Raw genomic sequence first — 20,308 nt, 5'->3', positions numbered from 1 at the left:
TTTGCAATATTGTGTTTGAGGATGTGTGAAATATTGTTTCGTTTTTGTGAAAATACTTGACATATTGCACAACCACTACGCAAGCCGAAATACACGCATCTACTCCAACGTAAACATAGCGTAGAACCTATACGATACAGTACAAGAATGGAGCTATGCAATGTCGTCGTATACAAAACACAATATGGCTGCTGCATGTCATGCACGGTGTTTATTTTTCGCACGGAAATTATTAAATACAAGCTGTGACCCTTCTTTATTTGAGAAAGAATAACTGTTGTTTGTTCCAGAATCGTAATTTTATGAATGTGTCCTGTTACACTATTGAAAAAACAACAACCGAGAGTATCGTGACTACTCAGTATTTGGACTATATTAACAGGCTCGCTTTAATTTTGTGTAAAGCGGTCTTGCCGTTTGCTGGGCATATAAATACCGCTGGTTTGCGCGTCGCGTCAGCAGCTTGGTTTTCTTGGTGCTGGCGAAGTCCCGTCTTCTGAAAGTTTGGTCTTGGAAGTTGGATACGTCGCTTTGGAAGCCTGTTTTGTGATCATATTTGTCGTGATGATTTGTTGTTTTAATTTACGCTTATTTTGTCGAAATTTACATTTTGGGAAAACTTTCGGTCATGATGATAATTTCCGCCGATTTGGGTTTGTTACTTGAGTTGAAATTGAATAGACGTCTGGGTCTCCTTGATCTGGTTCTGCTCTTCCCTCTTGAAAGAGATCTCATTCCCAGTCCTCGAGTTGATGGCTTTTACTGTGCCTACATGTATTCTATTTAGAAGTGTATACTATACAGTCTACTAGAACTGTAGTTTTTACTTCTAGTACTAGAGATTTGGTCGAGATGGCATTCCGAATTGTTTTGCCTAACCCTAGACTAGTTAGTCTAGAATCCTTTGGTTTGGCTTTCTATGCCTTCTTGAATCTAGTTGGCAATCGCGATCCGATGTGGACAGGGAAGCAAGCTCGAGAGAGTGAAAGCTGTTCAACGTGTGAAGCGGCATTCATACCTGTAGCACGGTAAGCATGAAAACACATCTATCACTCGGTATCACCATGATCACACTTTATTTTTTCTAGGGCGTTTTCGATATTAAAACGGCAGCCTTTGAAATAGCAAAGCTGTTCAGCTGTGCAATAACAGTCAACACACTCACAACTGAAAACATAATGGTACAGTGTCAGTAGTGCCTAACGGTTAGATCGAGGCCTACTGTTGAATACGGCTTGTAACGCAAGCTTCCCACAATCCTCGCCACAAGCACAACGATATAGGCAGCCTTTCCAAAATTTGACCGCCTGCGCCTGCGGTTGGAAACTGCTTTTGCGCGTGGTCGAACCTTGACCTTGGGTGTGGGTGCCGATACTGAACCTGTCTAATGCTGTAAAGTTTATATCTCCGACAATGTCAATGTGGACAATGATCATTTGCTCGATGCCCAGTAAGCAGTGGGTAGATTGAAGAGTGTGCCAGTGATTTGACTGATGTGACTGGTAACATGGGTAAAGTGTCAAATGAGTTTGGGGTCTGTCGAAAAATGTATAAAAGTATCGACTATAATAGAACCATCATAAATTACTAGACCCGGGTCTACCTTTTCTCAGTTTCTCTGTGTGAAAAGCTATAATTAATTTATGTGGTCAAGAGCTCTTGACATGTTCAGAACAACTACATGAGGACTTTCGCTGCGTGATGTTGTGTTGCATGCATGGTGAAACTCAATTACTTTTGAGTTGAATGAGCAATTTGTCATGATGAGATTACTGTATACTAGTAGTACATTGTCAAGAACCTATGATTAACAGGCATAATATTCTGTAGATTTAAATCTGATTTCAGATTATTTTTCTCTACTTTATACACATATTGTTTTCCATGTAAATTTGTAACCTGAAAATTTTGATTTCCGATTTTTTCATCAAACCTCAATATCGTCCCTGGATGAAGTAAAGCAAGTCGCCCATAACTAAATCATATTAAACACCGCCTGAAATTTGATTATCGGCTCAATTTACATGTAAAACCTAGGCAATGCTTTTGTTCATGGTCGAATTTTGGCTTGGGAAGATGAACCTAGTGCTGTTTTTGTCAGCACTCTTGATTTCATCATCATATTCTGGAATTCTACTAATGGTCTAGCTACATAGATCTGATAATTGGTGGTAGTGACACTGCTGATGTAACCTGGAGTTTAAGGACTGGGCTGTTGGTAATCTATTCTTGTCTACTAATCTGCCAGTTTATTTCAATTCTAGAGGGATGCATTTTTTGAGTGATAACCAGCTTTTGAAGGTCATGCACAGACTGTTGTACTGGTATGCAGAAAATTGAGCTCAGAGTTACAGTAGTAGATTGACGGTTGTTGCTAAATTGGGTACTGACACAAGTCAAGGGAAAGGTGGTATACTATTTGACACCATAAAACTGTAGGGATGCCCAGAGTCCTGTATTTTATGTAGATTTGTGTGTGTGTGTGTGTGTGTGTGTTAATGTACTGTTTACCATTGGGGGTAGTGATTTAAAAGATGTTTGTCACATTTGATGCATACACAGTGTATGTGTAAATAAGTTATATCATAAAACATCCTACCATGTAAAAAAACTGCAATGAAGCCTGAAATGCAAGGAGATATCACCATTCTTCTCACTAGACCATACTGTAGATGGGTTAGTCATGAAAGCATTTTTATTATAACTATCGTTACATTTTGTATGTGGATTCAAATTTTTATAATAGCTTCTGTCCCTACCTCGCATATTTTTAGAACTATTTTGAAGCACTAAAGCTGGGATTTTTATTCATCTGCAAATGGTAAATAATGCCTTTCATGTGATGCTTTTGACAATTGGTGCCTAGTGCTGTCAGGGGAAAAGCTATCAATCTAACTGGGATTCTTTGAGAATTTGGGAATAAGTAAAGCCATCAGCACAACACATCCGGAAAAATGAAAGGAATTGGGAGTATCGAACTAAATTGACAAACAATGAAATGTAGCATCTTTCTAAGCAATGCTTTGGGGTACTGTATTTAGTTGGAAGAGGTACAAAAGAAAAAAAAGAAGAAGCTTGGTTTACATGTCATGGATTCAGGTTTTATTTTCCTTTATTGTAACTAAAGAGAAATCTTTCCATCCTTACAATATGGGGTAAGTTTCTGTTTTTCTGTGAAATACTGAGAAAAGAACTTCTGTACGATAATTTAACCCATCAGCTGGAGAGGTGACTCAAAAAGGAAACAACTTCAAACCACAGTTAGTGCATTCCTTAAGTTCTGAATTTTTTAAGCATCTGCCATGAAATGTGGCTGGAGGCATGATTTTTAATGATTTGGAAGAAGACAGTACAGTATGAAAATTTTGTAATCCTTGCCTTTGGGAATGTCCATGTAAAGATAAGGGCTCTCAATAAAATTTGGGTAGCCAATTCAGCCAAAAGCAAGGCAGGAGTCTGGGGATTGGCTGCCTGATGAAGGGAAGTTTCCTAGGTTTTGGTGGTATGGTTGCATGGTTGTGAAAACTGGAATATATGGTACACTTGTATATATGCCAACTTATGGTTGAGATATGAGAGTAGGTTACTGTGTGTCTATTTAGAAAGTCCATGGGCATCTACTGAGAAAGGAGAAGTGCCAAAATTATGTGCACAAGGACGAAAAACTACTTTTTAAACTTTTTTTTAACTTGTACTTTAGCTGTTTCTACATGTAATGATATTCAGAATTGAACAATTATTTAAAAACAAGGGGTAGTGTAATGTGTGAAATTTTACATATACTGTATATCCTACATGTCGCATAATGCCAATGGGTATATTTTTGAAATGCCATGTTTCTTTGCCCCATTGTTTTTTTACCCCAACACTACAGGTTAACCAAGATTTGAACGAGCCGGGTCATTTAACAATAGATGTTAGAGCTGAGGTGGAATCAACAAGGGGAAGGAATGCCATATCAATATCCATCATAGATCTCCTAAAGATGTCCAGCTGTCACCAATCTGTTAAGGTTACCCGGGGGATCTGAGAAATGGTTTTGTATACTATTTAAATGGTGTAGACCAGATCAAATAAATTATGTGATCTATCTTTAATAAATTGTTTATTCCAATATTGGGTTAATAAATAAAGCCTGCAGGGTTTTGCATACCATGTTTAGGCCCGTTTTTTATGAATCTACAAGATTAACTGTGTTCTTCGACTCCTTTGTTAATCTGTGTGATGTAGTAGTTTTTGTGAGGATTAACTGTGTGTTTAAGGGGTGTTTTTCTTTTGCTGGGTATGTGTGACATTAGTAAGTGGTAAATATGCCTAATTTGGGCAAGGGAGGTTTTTGTTTCTCTGTCCATCTCTCTCCTATTTGTGCACTCTAGGCAGTCACTTCATCCTGTGGAAAGATTCTTATCAGTTACAGCCCTACCCAAAGCAGTCAGCTGTGGCGCAAAACAGGGTTCTCGTGCTGTGTGGATGGTAACACTAGAATAAATCAAAACAGTTGAATTTGTGCAAGTAATTTCTTTGTTTTTCCAGAAAAAAAAAAAGGATATGGACTGTTCGTTCTTTCAAGTCTTGAATGACATTGTCAAAAAAACATTACACTGAGTAAATTAAACATGTTGGCTTATTTGCTCTCACAAAGTGACCAACAGGTGCTATTCCATTTAAACATGGATTGCTTTGAAATCTATAGCTCAAGTCAATGTGGAAAAGAAAATGAAACAGTGTCTACGATTATTGTGGGATTGTGCGGGTATGGGGTCTTTTTCTCTTTTTTTTCCTCCCATCTTTGCTCATATCCATAGGCAACTCAGCAGTGTTGCATAGTGGCAATTAACCGATGCTGATATGTTCAAGCTACACGCGCACGAGACATCAACATGAGAGGTGCTATGTCTTCTACCTTGTGTTGAGAGGAGAAAGTGGAGCTGTTGATCGGTTTGAGTTGGCATGTCAGTTTCAGAGGATGTGTGACATATCTGCTTTACACTGAATTCATATCTGGAGATCCTTTGCTGTTATCTTGTGAAGACACCCTGGCTGGAAGAAATAGATGAGCTTTGAAATGACCTTCAAATAAACATATGTTGGAAAAATAAAGGACACCTAGAAAAACTGAACAAATTAAAGTGAATAACTGATCTGTGAAAATCTAAGTTGATAAATTTTTCATACTGTATTTATTGAAACGCATCAGGAATTCAGTTTGCTCTGAAGTTTTGGGGACTATGGGGTGGGGGGTTTTAATGTTTTCAGTATATTTCTTCCCCACCCACTCTTCATAGTAGGAAAGAGTAAATTCCACCTTCAGAGTCGTCCTTCAAAGGAGGAAGTTCTCTCCCGACTTGACTATGGCGCGCCTTCCCATGGGTAATTGTTCCTTTTTATGTGTCCTGGATTTCTTACATCACCAACTGCAGGAATGTGCACAACCAGTATTTACATCTTTGGAGGAATTCGTCTCTAGCATCCAGTGAATGTGTAGGCCATTTCTGATAAGATATGTCAAATATACATGATGTCACTATCTAGCTGTCAACAGTTATGCAAAATACAACATTTTAAGCATACATGATTACCTTTTATTTTAATATACGTTGTAACTTAGGATCATTGCTATTAGATAGTTTCAGATCTGCCGGGATCAGAATTGAAAAGCTTGTGGGTAAAAACAACAACAGCTACTTCTGGAACCCAAGTCTAATATTAATATGCTTTCGTCTGAGAATATCCCAGGAAGAGAACCTTGTGTGTTAGCAAGCATTGATTGCTATGAACAGTGAGACTCCTTTTGTTTGCGACAATTAATTGCAGACCTTAACAAGGTTTTATATTATGGCATCTTAACCAACATGTTCCAATACAGACATGCTTTCTGCGAGTGTGTGTGGGTGTGTGTGTGTGTTTTCTCTCCCCAATCTTCTTTGTGTGCACCAGGACTTTATCTGAACTCAAGCCACCCAAGCGTGTTTTAGTGCTGCATCAAGAAAACATCGATCTGTCCGTGACATTGTAGGAAATCCTTGCATGTTGCATACAGCTGCTTTTCTCTCTGGTAGCGGAAATTTGTCGTGGAGTAAGAAACTGGCAAACTTATGGAGTAAATTGCCTTTAAAATTGTTAAGTCTCTTTGTAGATGTTTACAGCTTGACTAGTTATCTATGCGAGTCTGAGCTATACCTGCTTGAACATGCCAAAGTGCATCATCGCCTACTGCATTTCTGATATATAACTAGTATCGTCTTCCGGTTTGTACCACGTATCCATGCACCATATGTAAATTTAGTAACCTTTACCCAAAATTTCACATTGCATGAGCATTGATTATTAAATTGTAAAGAAATCATTTCGGGGGGCTCATTGGATGTAATCTGCTAGCAGGTTTTTTCCTTTTTTTTTCATATGTGCATTTGCACAATATCCCCCCCCCCCCCACACTTTTATGTACTAAATACTTGTCCACTGAATCTTGGTTCCTCTTGATTGTTCATACTTTTTAAGTTACTAACAATGTGTTGGCTACACAAGTTTCTGTTCTTCACCCGCGTTATACTGTCAATCGACAGGCAACATGTATGTCTTTCCATCCATCTCCACCTGTTTGTATTTAGCTCGTGCCTTCACATGCATCGCTTGCTAAATGAACCTTCGCTGCATCTTTGAAAGTACATCTCGACTGAACTGGTGGCATTCTCGTTCACTTAAATCAGGGAAGAGAATTCAACTCTCTTACAGTATAAGAAATAGGGATAACTGACAAAGATAACTAGATTGCTTGAAAAATAAAGTGCTTTGTGTTTGCGCATACCCGTGACTACTTAGTACATGGCATTGCAACAAAAAAAAATTGAAACACTATTCATTGAAATTCTCCTGTGATCTTGTCAGTGTACATGATTTCAAATGTTTCATGTTGTACCTTGCTCATCTGGCATTACTCTCAAGTGATAAAATTCAGTACTAGGACCATTGCAGTAGGCAAAGGAAAAAAAAAAAGCTATATCATATCCGTCTATACCAATGACAGCTAATATCAGTGTTGAATGAAGTGGTTATTCCATCGGTCGCTATCATACGATGTGTGGGGTTGGGCTGGGAAACCTCTCTTTCCTTCCCATGTCTTATCTAGTCACAGAGCCTTTCATTGCCCCGCTGTAACAATGCTCAAGCGACATAAGTGGACAGGTGAAAGTGAGGATACGGTTATCATGCCTCCCATCTTGCTGATGTTGTGACAGGTAAACTGCTTCGCATACATTAACTCTCGGTGTTTGCAAAACAGTGGAGAAGAAAGTGCCAGTTTGTCTGTGCCTCATAAACTCCTGATCATTTTCACTTGGTTTCTAAAGAGCTTAAAAAAAAAAATGCAGTCAATAAGACCAAGCCCAGGAATATTTGAAAGTTGAAAGTAGAGAGCCTCGTCTTTTCACAATACTCGTCGCATCTTTGCATGCATGACCTACCTACTAAGCATCCGAGACGACTCCGCAAGATTTTTTTTAATACACCTTTCTGAGGCTTTTGTTTTTGTTTGTTTGTTTTTGCAAGTGGTCATTTGTATGTCTGCCGTAGAGCAGCAAACATGTTCTGTTTTCTTCAGTGTATTCACTTTTGTGCAGGAACATGACATTTTAACCTGTAGAAAGTTGCGTTACTCGCGGTCGTAGCAAGCAGGCATGTGAATTGATGCAGCCAGATCACACTTGCGTGTATGCTGTTCAGGAGAGCTTTTCAAGATCGGTTTGTACACTCGCACCCCAAATCCTCTTTTTGTGTCTTTTCTATGAGCCATATTTACATCCCCCGCCCTCTTGTGTGTCAACTTTTAATGTGCACTATTCATATAACATGTTCGTCAAAAGATCTATCTAAAGAAATTGCGTGGAAAGATTTAACTGACCTTATGCAGTGTTCTGTTGTGTATTATATTTTCGGCCGTGGATGAAAATGTTGCTGTTAATATCAGAAGTGGTGTCAATTCAGGTTTCGTGGAGTAAAAAATGAACCAAAAAAAAGAAAAAAAAGAAAAACAAGTTGTCTGTCGTATATGGTTGTACACATGCATCATCTGCCATCATGGCAGCATATGTGGTCCTGTATTTTTCCTTGTGTGTTGTAAGGCAGGCATATCAACTTTGCAGTCTCCAGTTTGACCATGTGGCAATCTACAGCATAGGGGATACTTTGCAGTTACACATGCTCTTACGGTACAAGAGTGGCTTGCTTTGTCTCCTGAAGGTGACCTCAGAATAGTTTTCACACTTCGTCATTGCAATTTACTTGCACTTGGTATGCATGAATTCCATCAATATTTAACATCAAACATGTGATAGTTTCTTTAATTTGTGAATGCTGTGCGGGAAAAAAAAAAAAAACCTTACCAATGCGCAACACAAAAATCCTTGTGTGTAGTGATGTATACTATGGGCTGGAAATTGTGTAATCGTCTATTCCTTTTATGTATCCATCTCCATAGACATTTTGTGGCACAGACATAATATCTAGAGGCTTATGCATGGAAATATCTTTATCATGTACTAGGCTGTCAGATGTGAACTAAACCGCCTTGTGTAGAGATTCATGTCTATTCCTTTTTTCCGAGTATCCATTCCAAACAACACTTCACAAAAACAACATGCTTTGAGTTCATTCCTCTTGCTTAGTTTGTTGAGTTGTAATTATTTGTGAATGTAACTCTTTGTGTTCTGTAATTGTAAAAGTTTGTTGATTTCTCTTTAACCTGTGGTGGGACATTAGTAGTTTTGTAAGTTGGGCTGGGGTTTCTTTTTCTCTCCTTTTTGACTCTATAAAGCAGGTTTGATTGACACCCTATGCAATCCATGCACATCATTATGTACACCCTATCTTACAAGGATGCAACTTGAAAATGCGTGACATCATCCTGGTAACTGCAGATTGACATCTCACTCCATGTATCATTGGCACTGCAAGACATCAACTTTTGCCCAGTTGTGGTATTTTCATTATGAGTTGACATCAACTTTACCCTATTGTGGTTATTTCTAATAACATCTTTAATTTGCTTTTGCTGTGCTTAATTTTCATGCTGAATAGTAACTGTATATAACTGAATGAAGTAGTTTGAGATGTAGTTTGAGAAATAACAGACTTAAGATCAGTGATTGTCATTTATATTCATAATCCCATGCAATTGGGAAATCTAGGGAGATGTTGTGTATCGTTGGATGTTGCTTTCTTCCTTCTCTTGAGTAATGTGAGCTGCAGTTTTCCCGGAAGTCCATCACAAGTAATCATCACATTTGAATGATTTGGATGTGTCCCTCTTTGGATGGTTTGGTTGTATTTTGCCCCAGCGTTCTTCACAAGAATGGTACACATGTGTCTGCTAGTTTGTATATATACGTTTTAGAAAATTTCAATTTTTAAGTTCATGTGCTTGATTCAACATAGTTGTCTGGATGTGTTTGGGGTGTGGGTGGGTTGGTTGAAAACAATTGATTTCCACAATAGCGTAAAATGATTGGTTTCATTGACCACTTGATTTCCATGTAAACAACATGAAAGAGTTAGCATTGAACGTGCAATTGTGCTCTTGTGCAACAAGTTTTTCCCTCCCAGTTTTTTTTTTGTGTATCAGAGCTTTGACCACATGGAATGCAGGCATTGGTTCCCTGACCTATCTTCAGTAGTACTCGCGATTGTCTCCATAACTGCAAGTTGGGTAACCGATTGCAAGAATGCTGCAACCTGAATGGAAGATAATAGAGGTGAAATGTGTTGAAGTTCAAACATTAAAGTGAATGTGAACGTTTTGAGTGTAAGCGTACTTGTCAGTTTTTCGAGTGTGTTGATTTAGTAATGGGAGTTAACTCACAAATTGGAAATGTGTGGCATGTTGTGTGTGCATTTCTTTCTCTATCTCTGTATAGAAGGAAATTTTACCCTAGGAAAACAACCAAAACCACATCTCAGAGGACCTCTGCATAATGATTTGAGAGCAAGTCAAGAGCAGATGGCCGAGTAGGAAGAGCCCAAGAGCAGCATGGCATTAGAAAACAGGAAAAGTCCCACAACTGGCCCATTCAACTACTCAATCATACAAGGTCTCTACTATTTGCACGTCAGTCCTGCCACTTTGGTCTGTGTTGCTTCAGTTTGTCGGTTTTGGATCATGAAAGAGCAGGAACAAGCATTGGAATTAAAATGGCTGCAATGCCAGGAAAGGTGCACATAAAAAAAGGAGCAGATATCAGGGAGAGCTGTTTGCAAGTGCTTCATCGGGGGAAAGGTTTGAGTGAAAAATAAGTATGTATTCGTGATTAATGTGAGAAGGCCTTCAAATTCAATCTTAAGTTACCATGAAAAGGAAATGAACTTATGGGATATTTCATATGTGGAAATCACCATCTGGAGAGTGAGGTTAAAAGTGTAGACTATTTCACCATTTGAAGCTGGACCTATCACAAGCATGTCGTTTCATCCATATTGTTGACAGTTTGGAATTTTCAGTGTTTTAATTTCTTTGAGGGAAAAAAAAAATGTAATTCACTGAATTTGAAATCAAGTTTCCAAGTGCTCTTGGGTATGGGACGTTGGGTATGCTTTGTCTTGTTCTGTTTTTTTCCCCTCCCCTTGTCTGTATGTAGCATTCCTTTTTTAATACAGAAGCGCAGAGAAGCTGAATACTATTGCCCCTCGTCTCAGATTGTCGAGTAGTGAGAAAGTTTCAAGCTACATGTAAGGACTGATGACCCAGTGAGGAAAAATCTGTGAGGCCATAAAAGACGAATAGTGGTGAGGAAACTATCTCAATCAAGGCAATTGGAATGGGCATAAACTTCCAAGTAATGTGAGCCATCAAAGAAAATCAAGTCGTCCTGCTTGTCTGAAGCGTTTGTCACAAGGTTACCAGTAGCAGTAGATCAGGCATACCAAGCAGCGAGTGCTGTGCAAGTTAACCCCACTGGCCGAACTCATTCAGAACATCCAAGGGTAATGGTGAAAATGATCCTGTCAAGTCCCTACATGAGACCACCTACAGCCAACAGGGGGGAAATGCTATCCATCGCTGATGAAACAGGTTTGAAATAATGTTTAAGTTAGAAATAGCTTTGTTTCATAAATCTGGCAGATTTCATTGTAATGAAATAGTTTTGCATCTCATTTTCTGTAGTTGAAATTGAATGCTAGTGGTACAGAAGCGAAATATTGTATAGGCAGTTATGGTATGTTTGTGCATTAAGAATACTTTCTATATGGGAATGCCAACAACTATCGTGCTGCTTTATCTACTTCAAGAGGTTTCCTTGGTTTTCTCTCAAAATTAGGAAATAACCTGTCGGTCAAACTTGCGCTTAGATGTGGGTATGTTTTGTCTTGTTTTGTTCTTTCCTCCCCGTGTGTGTATGTAGCGTTTCTTTTTTTAATACAGAAGTGCAGAGAAGCTAAATACTATTGCCCCTCGTCTCAGATTGTCGAGTAGTGAGAAAGTTTCAAGCTACATGTAAGGACTGATGACCCAGTGAGGAAAAATCTGTGAGGCCATAAAAGACGAATAGTGGTGAGGAAACCATCACAATCAAGGCAATTGGAATGAGCATAAACTTCCCAAGTAATGTGAGCCATCAAAGAAAATCAAGTCGTCCTGCTTGTCTGAAGCGTTTGTCACAAGGTTACCAGTAGCAGTAGGTCAGGCATACCGAGCAGCGAGTGCTGAGCAAGTTAACCCCACTGGCCCAGCTCGTACAGAACATCCAAGGGTAATGGTGAAAATGATCCTGTCCAAGTCCCTACATGAGACCACCTACAGCCAACAGGGGGAAAAATACTTTCCATCGCTGGTGAAACAGGTTTGAAATTATGCACAAGTTAGAAAAATGTTTTTAGATCTGGCTGACTTCATTGAAATGGAATAGTTTTGCATCTCAGCTGCAGTTAAAAGCTAATGCTACAAAAACATTTGAAAAAAAATTGTAGAGGCAATTTAAAGTATGTTTTGTGCTTTAAGAATACTTTCTATATAGGAGTGCAGATGACTGTTTTGCCGCTTTATCCACCCGAGAGGTTTCCTTGGTTTTCTCTCAAAATAGGAAGATGACTGGTCAAACTTGTACTTAAATTGTGGGAATTCTGTCCAAGTGACGGCAAATCTTCAACCTGAAAAAAAGATATACTTTGTGTGTGCGAGAATCCTCAAAAGATTGTTGAGATGGAGCCTGAAAAAGCATTTATACTGAATGTGTGCGAGAATCCTCTAGATTACATTGTATAGAGATGGAAGACAGAAAAGTGAATGAAAAAGCGGTGTGTGTGTGCGCATGTTTCTCTTTTTTTTTTTGCATAGAAAATTTCTCATGCAGATATAAGCTGAATGGTACATGTAGCGTCCAAACGTCCCAACGTACCCGGATATGAGGGGAAAGTCCAGCATTTCAAGGGATCTGGTATTGAGGGGGAGAATCTGTGAGCTCATGGCTGATCTGAGTGGAATGAAGAGCAAAGATGCAGGGGAGATGATGTTCATTACAGCCCATCTCTGCTGTCAAGTGCGGGATGTCAATTTTCAAAGAATTGGGATCTTCATTGGGATATCAGGAGCTGTGTATGAGCTGTTCTAGAAGCAAGTAGCAAGAAAAGGTGGCAATGTTCTTCTGGACTGCATGTCCAAGGATGGCAGTCTAAAGGCCCTTCTAGAAAGGTCGACTGGGATAAAGGCAAGATAAGTGGTAACTCTTCGTGTGAAGGTTAGAAATAATGTGGCTTGACCTATATTTATTTGGTATAGGGAGTACAAAGTATACTGGCTTGTTGAAGAGCTAAGCCTCTGGGAAAAAAACAAAAACAAAACATGACATTCTCTGAACGTCGCACATTGAGTTAAAAATTGCAAATTGTGTAACTTGGTTACAAGACTTCATTGTTCCTCTGAAGCAAGCATACCGTTTTCCTCTGCCCTTTAAAAAAAAATCACTGCCATATCCAGTACACACGGCATTAAATGTAATTGACAAGATCTGTAAAGGCATACATTCCTCGATGCTGGAGAACATGTGCTTCTTTCCACAAAGTATTGTTTCTGTATCAGACATACGGTATGACATTAGCATCAGACATCGCTCAAGCTGCTGTGAGAACTCTGCAAGAGTTGTCGTCCACCTCTGAAGGGGGAAATCACTATTCCTGCTCTTTGCTGTTCCTTGCCAAGAAATTCAGGTGCAGACCTTCCAGGTAACCGTTTAGAAAGTGAATGCATTATTTGTAAAAAACAAAAACACAAAAACAAGACAATCTATAAAAGACAAACTTTTTTGAAAGAAAAGTTTTATAGACCAAGACATTCTCTGAACATGCACATCAGGTTAATTGCAAATTGTGTAACTTGGTTACAAGATTTCATTGTTCCTGTGGAGTAAGCATACTGTTTTCATCTGCCCTTTCTTTAAGAACACTTCCATATCCAGTAGACAACAATGACATTAAATGCAGTTGACAAGATCTGTAAAGGCATACATGCGTCAGTGCTAGAGAACATGTGCTTCTTTCCACAAAGTATTGTTTCTGTATCAGACATATGACATTCAACATCGCTCAAGCTGCTGTGAGAACTCCGCAAGAGTTGTCGTCCACCTCTGAAGGGGAAAATCACTATTCCTGGGCTTTGCTGTTCTTTGCCAAGAAATTCAGGTTCAGACCTTCCAGGTAACTGTGTTTAGAAATTGAATGCATTATTTGTAAAAAACAAAAACACAAAAACAAGATTATAAAAGACAAACTCTTTTTAGTAGAACAAGATATTCTCTGAACATGCACATCAAGTTAATTGCTAATTGTGTCACTTGGTTACAAGATTTCAGTGTTCCTCTGAAGTAAGCATACTGTTTTCATCTTCCCTTTTTTAAAGAACACTTCCATATCAAGTAGACAACGACATTAAATGCAGTTGACAAGATCTGTAAAGGCATACATGCGTCAATGCTAGAGAACATGTGCTTCTTTCCACAAAGTATTGTTTCTGTATCAGACATATGACATTCAACATCAGACATCGCTCAAGCTGATGTGAGAACTCCGCAAGAGTTGTCGTCCACCTCTGAAGGGGGAAATCACTATTCCTGCGCTTTGTTCCTTGCCAAGAAATTCAGGTTCAGTCCTTCCAGGTAACCGTGTTTAGAAAGTGAATGCATTGATATTTGTAAAAAACGAAACAAAACCCCAAAATAAAAAAACCAATAAAAGAATTTTAAAAAAAAAGAAGTTTTTTTAGAACAAGACGTTCTCTGAACGTGCACATCAAGTTCAAAATTGCAAATTGTATAACTTGATTACAAGATTTCATTGTTCCTCTGAAGTAAGCATACTGTTTTTCTCTGCCCTTTGTAAAAAAAAAAAAACTTCCATATCCTTTAGACATGACATTAACTGCAATTGACAAGATCTGTAAAGGCATACATTCCTCAATGCTAGAGAAAATGTGCTTCTTTCCACGAAGTATTGTTTCTGTATCAGACATATGCCATTCAACATCGCTCAAGCTGCTGTGAGAGTTGTCGTCCACCTCTGAAGGGGGAAATCACAATTCCTGCGCTTTGCTGTTCCTTGCCAAGAAATTCAGGTTCAGACCTTCCAGGTAAACGTGTTTTGAAAGTGAGTGCATGAATATTTGTTTTTTAGAAAAAAATAATAATTAAAAAATAATAGAAAAAAATAATAGAAAAAAAAAAGATCTATCTATAAAAGACACAAACAAAAAAATATAAGAAAAAGTTTTGTCCGTGGCGCGTATTTTCCCTTGTGCCTTTGTGCATAGAAAATTTCTTTACACAGAAAAATCAAGCCCTGACACGGTAGCAAGAGTACCATATGACATCATACAAGAGTGCCCAATCTGTAAACGAGCTGAGAATGTGATAAAGGCAGTCCTGATCCTGAAAGGCTTGTGGGGGTCCTGTTTGAGGTCTTGTCGTGGATCGTAGCTCTGACCATGGGATGGAGGGGCGGCGCTAAGAGGGCTTCTAGCTGGCTGGTCTTGGCTTGGTCGGTCAGAGGGTGGCAGTGGCGTGAGAGCTGTCTGGGTCTGGAGGGGCAAGGGGAAACCATGAAGGGCAGATCTGTAGGTGTCTTGGGATGGAGGGAGTCTGGCTGGTCTGTGAGGAGTGGTGTTGAGGTCTGGAAGGTGCTTCTGGTCTGGGGGCTCTCTGGTGGTGTCTGAGGGATCTGATGTCTTCTGGCTTTCTTCGTGCTTGGGGACGGGGACAAAGAGGAACAAGGCGGGCTGAGTTCAGGGAATCTTATCGTCGAGGTGATACTTCAAGGTCAAGGTCAAGATTATCTCTTCAGGAACCCTCCAATGGGTAATAGATTAGGCTAGCCTACATGTGTAAAAAGTGAGGCACTGCCATTTTCATCATAAATGATGAGTCACTTTGTGTACTTGTAAATTCATTACATACTGTCTGCAAAATATATTGTATTTTGTATTCACAAAAATGCTCCATGTGGAGTAAGTATCTAGTTAGCCATGGATGTGATATTCTAGAGTATATCGCAGTGCTAGTGCTCACATATTCAAAAGGCTGAGCCTTTCATGCAAACATGCTCTTTCATTCTACTGTTATTTTCTAAATGGAAATTGGAGCTATTGTGCATTGACTCCACCAAATTCACGCGAAACCAGGGTAGAAAATAAAAACTCTGTATACTGTGTTAAGTTATTTTCAGTAATGGCTTTCTTTCCGTCTACTCTCCTCTTGTGAAACACTGGAGCTATTGTGTTCTGACTCCACCAAATTTATGTGAAACTCAGTGTAGAAAATGAAAACTGTATACTGTCTGATAGTTATTTTTAGGAATAGCATTCTTTCATTCTACCATTTTGTCTTGGGACATGGGAGCTGTTGTGTACCGACTCGTAGCAGCTATTGCTTACATTTGAACTAAGAGGTGAAAAAAGGGGACAGTTGTGTTTCATATCAATTTGTTGATGTGTGCCATTTTAAGTTCCAGGTTTTATCAATATTTAATCAATATGCGCATAGTCATTAATCTATTTTTGTGATATGCGCCATATAAATATGGTTTATTATTATTATTATTATTATCAAGTATGTTGTAAGGCCCTTTGTGTTTTTCCATTATCTGAGCCCCAAGCCTACATCTCCTTTTTGTTTTCACACCTATCTTATGATTTTGAAAATTCATGCAGACAGTTCAAAAAGATACGACAGAGTAGAATTACGATTTTGGGGCATTTTTGGAAATTCATGCAGTTCACTGTGATAAGACAGTATGTAAAATGGGCTATAGTAGTGAATGTCATGTCCATCAGTGTATCAGAAATATCAGTTCAAATTTTCTTTTTTTCACACAATATAGGAAATACCTACAGTATTTGGAAAAACAAAATCAGTGGGAATCAAATTCTCAATTGACATTGAAGGTGAATAGGCCAAGTAGCCAGGATCACCATTGTCCCATACAGATATGAATAGAAAGTGACACTGCAATCAGGGGGAAAAAAGACTTAAACTATGGGATTTGACAAACTAGACATAAATGAAGAGTGCTGTCAGAAACTCGCGGCAAGTATAGTTGTAGAGTTCATCAGACTTATTTGCATTGTGTAGACGAGGTCTTGAGTGATTTCTTTCATAGTGTGAAGGAAGCCTGCATTACTGTCTAGATTTTGAAGCTTTAAAAGATTGGAAAAAAAAAAAGTCGCAAAGTTCGTCCCCAGAAGTCAAATCTGGGAGAAAGCGAGCAATAAAAAGTTGCTATGTGTTTTTCATTCACAAGAATAATTTGTGTTTGCTATTTAATGATCAGACAATGCCCCGAGGATATAATGTATTGTCAAATGAAAATATTACTCTTTATGGGGACAAGTAAAGATGGGTGAAAGTAGGAAATTTGTTGGAATGTGCTAGGCATAAAAAATCAGATAAGGCCCTAAGGTCAAATGACAATATTACATTTTTTATTGGGACATAAGTTTCAAGTAAAGACATGTGTGAAAGTAGGGAATCTGTTGGGATGTGCTAAACTCGCTAAAAAAAAGAGGGAAAAATGAAAAAGAAAAATGCTCTTGACAAGATTTACTAATGTTTAAGATATATTTGGTCAAGAAAGCAAGGTATGCAAAAGTGGAAATACATTGTATGTTAAAAAAATGGGAGCGAGTAAAATATTTTCACACCTTACTGACTTGTCAGGAAAACATGAAACCACATGACATTCTACGGCCAACCAGCTGTCTTTGTAGTGTGAAAACAAGCAACTTGACAAGATGAGATAAAGACAATAAAAAGGCTGTTTATTTCGAGCTTTCTTCACAAAAATTTCAGGACGTAACTGTGTGTTGGGAAAGGCCATATGGCAAAACATTTCAAGATGGGCACACCATTCAAATGATACTTTTAGAATCAGTTCCCATTCAGTATAACTTATGACATGTTGAAATTCCACATATTCAATATTAAGGCTCAATTGCTAGGACTTCTACCTTAGGGGGGAAATCAAAGAAACCAAAAAGTGAAGGTTTTTAATTGAGACCCGTTTTCAGCGTTACCAGTCCCACTCCGATGTATGATGGCACTTCAGGGAGCGTTTTGATTGTTTTGAATTATTAGGACACATACGAAGTTGTGAATGTACCATGAAGGCAAAAACAGCCCTCCCCAAAATTTGAGTGTTTTAGTTTTCAAGAAGGAAAAGCTCGACACAGATTATATTTTTACTTTCTATAAGTTTGTAGTAATTTACTTTCCTTCCCGTAATTTGCCCGTGTTCAGTAATTTTGTCATATCATTACAGGAATGTGTTTTCAGATCTTGTTGTATATTCAAAATTATCACATTGTTTACTGCATTATTGAATGCATCTAGGTGAAAATTACTGGCTACAAGAGACTCCTGATTCGAAACCAGATTTGGCAAGGAAAAGCTCTACTATCTGTATAGGTATTTTACCATTTATAGAAGCTTTGCTGTTAGGAACAGTCTCTAGGCAGGTTTCTATGTTTCTGTAAAATCGGGCACCAGGATACTATGTAGTATGTAAAATATTTCCCATGAAATGTCGAAAGGGTATTGATTTGACTACCGTTAGTGTGCAACTCTATTTTCTGTTAACTTTGTGGGAAGGAAAAATGGCAAAATGGCACAAAAAAAAATACAATAACGTGTTAGAAGAAAAAGCAGAAAAAACTAACATTTCATGTGAATGGTCAAAAGTTGTCTATTTGGGTTCCATGTACATAATGTGCAATTTGCTCAATATTTGATTCAATTTATGGTGTGACAAAAAGAAAAAAATCACATTTCTCTGAAAGAAAAACCCCCACAAAACCCTAAAGAAGGTTACATCAAATTCAACAAATTATTATTTACCAGAGACAGTCTTGAAATGTACAGCTATCTCTAATGTATATAATGTGTAATTGCTTTCATATTTAACCACCCCTCCCCCCCCCCAAAAAAAAAAAAAAAAAAAAAAAAAAAAAAATGTTAAGCCAGAACTTCTTAAAGCTTTATGAGTTTAGCTCAGTTACTCTGACCAGGTTAGGTCTTCTGTTACAGAATTGTGACCAATATAAGAAGTTCTTAAAAAAGTTATTATTGACCTTTGATTCTATTCACCATTAAAAACAAAATCAGTATCCACAATCTTGCATTAAAATGAATTGGTTGTGAGAAAGTACAGTTTTGATATTTATGTATGTTCAAATTAATGTGATGAAACTATGTCATTCCAAATTTTGAATCAGTTGTCATGTATGACATTACAACTTTGTTTTTCTGCCATTTAGTGGACAGGGTAGAGTTACACTGAGATTAGAATCTCTGTGGATGTTACTCAGATTTTGAAATCGAGGTGTAAAATCAAAGCATTTTATGTACAATCTAAAAGGATGTTATGCTATTGATGCACATAGAACAGAAAAAGAAAAAAATTGTGAAGTGGAATAGATACATAGATGTAGCCAGTTAGGTAGAATTTAAATCAAAGCCTCTTTGTATTGTACTGAAGAGTACATATTCATATTAACTTCATGACAGGACTAAATGTCCATACTTATTAACTTTGACTAAAAACATTTGGTGAACACAATTTTGATATTTCGCTTTTGCAAGAGATTTCACAGTGAGCATGAGCTCAGCAGATATTATTTAAGCTTGAGATTATTCTGCCATTTTGGCAAAAAAGCTGGTCAATTTTCAGTAAAATTCCACCCAATATTAGGTTAGTTTTCTGTTAAGAAAGAAAGTTCCTTTGTTGACTTTTTAATTACCCACTTGCGAAACTGTTGGCAGTCGTGAATTGGCTGAATTGACATTTTGTTTTTCTGCTTTTTCAAAGGTTGAGTTAAATTCGTTGTGGATTATTACCCCTAGATTTGGATATGTTGTATTTCCTCTTTCTCTATCACATGTCGTTTTGTTTTGAGGTATTTCATTTGAGACTTGCACTGAATTCAAACAAATTTTCCCTCTGGCATGGCCATGCTTTCAGGCATGCCATGAGAAGACCAATAAATAGTCCTTTTGGTCGGGTTCAAGAAATGATTTAAGAGTCGCAGTGCATTAATGCCCTTATACAGCATATCAAAACATGGCTAAATTTCACATACTGTGAAGAGCAAGAGTGATTTTCTGATGCAGTCCAAATATGTAAAAAAACGAAATTACCATCACTGAATTGAAAAGAGGGTTGAGGGAACAAGGTTTATTCTTTCATCAACTGATTGTCAAAGTATGCAACTACAATGTACCCTGTTTATCTTCAAAACATAAAAATGTGAAATTACCATCACTAAATGAAAAGGAGAGATGGGAACAAGGTTTGTTCTTTGATCAACTTATTGTCAAAATGTGCAAGTACAATGTACCCTCTTATCTTCAAAATGTATAATGTGAAATTACCATCACTAAATGAAAAAAGAGTTATGCAAACAAGGCTCATTATTTGATCAACTTATTGTCAACATACGCAACTTTTGTTTTTGTTTTTTCGTCAAAATTGAAAATACCATCACTAAATGAAAAAGAGTTAAGGGAACAAGGTTTATTCTTCAACTTATTGTCAAAGTATGCAACTACAGTGTACCCTTTTGTTCTTTGTCTTTGAAACATGTAAAAATGTGAAATCACCATCATAGATGAAAAAGAGTTAAGGGAACAAGGTGTATTTTTTTTATCAACCAATTGCCAAAATATCTACAACAATGTATTGTTCTGTTCTTTATCTTCAAAATGCAAAAATGTGAAATAGCCATCACTGGGTGAAAAAGAGTTTAGAGAACAAGGTTCATTCTCTGATCAACGCATTGTCA

At 37.8% G+C, this 20,308-nt stretch overlaps 1 long non-coding RNA gene across 1 annotated transcript; it reads left to right on the top strand.

The window, feature by feature from the left end:
- The first annotated feature begins 463 nt into the window (after positions 1–463).
- LOC139723883 (uncharacterized) lies at positions 464–18,445 on the top strand. Its single transcript, XR_011710390.1, has 2 exons — positions 464–1,028; positions 3,875–18,445. It is a non-coding gene; the product is annotated as an uncharacterized lncRNA (long non-coding RNA).
- The last annotated feature ends 1,863 nt before the right edge of the window (positions 18,446–20,308 follow it).

This window comes from Diadema antillarum, unplaced genomic scaffold (assembly GCF_040938485.1).
Source record: "Diadema antillarum isolate AM-2024a unplaced genomic scaffold, OU_Dant_1.0 scf00000201, whole genome shotgun sequence".
Classification (NCBI taxonomy): Eukaryota; Metazoa; Echinodermata; class Echinoidea; order Diadematoida; family Diadematidae; genus Diadema; species Diadema antillarum.
Note: the sequence above shows the minus strand (reverse complement) of the source record. Positions and strands in the feature narration are given on the sequence as shown.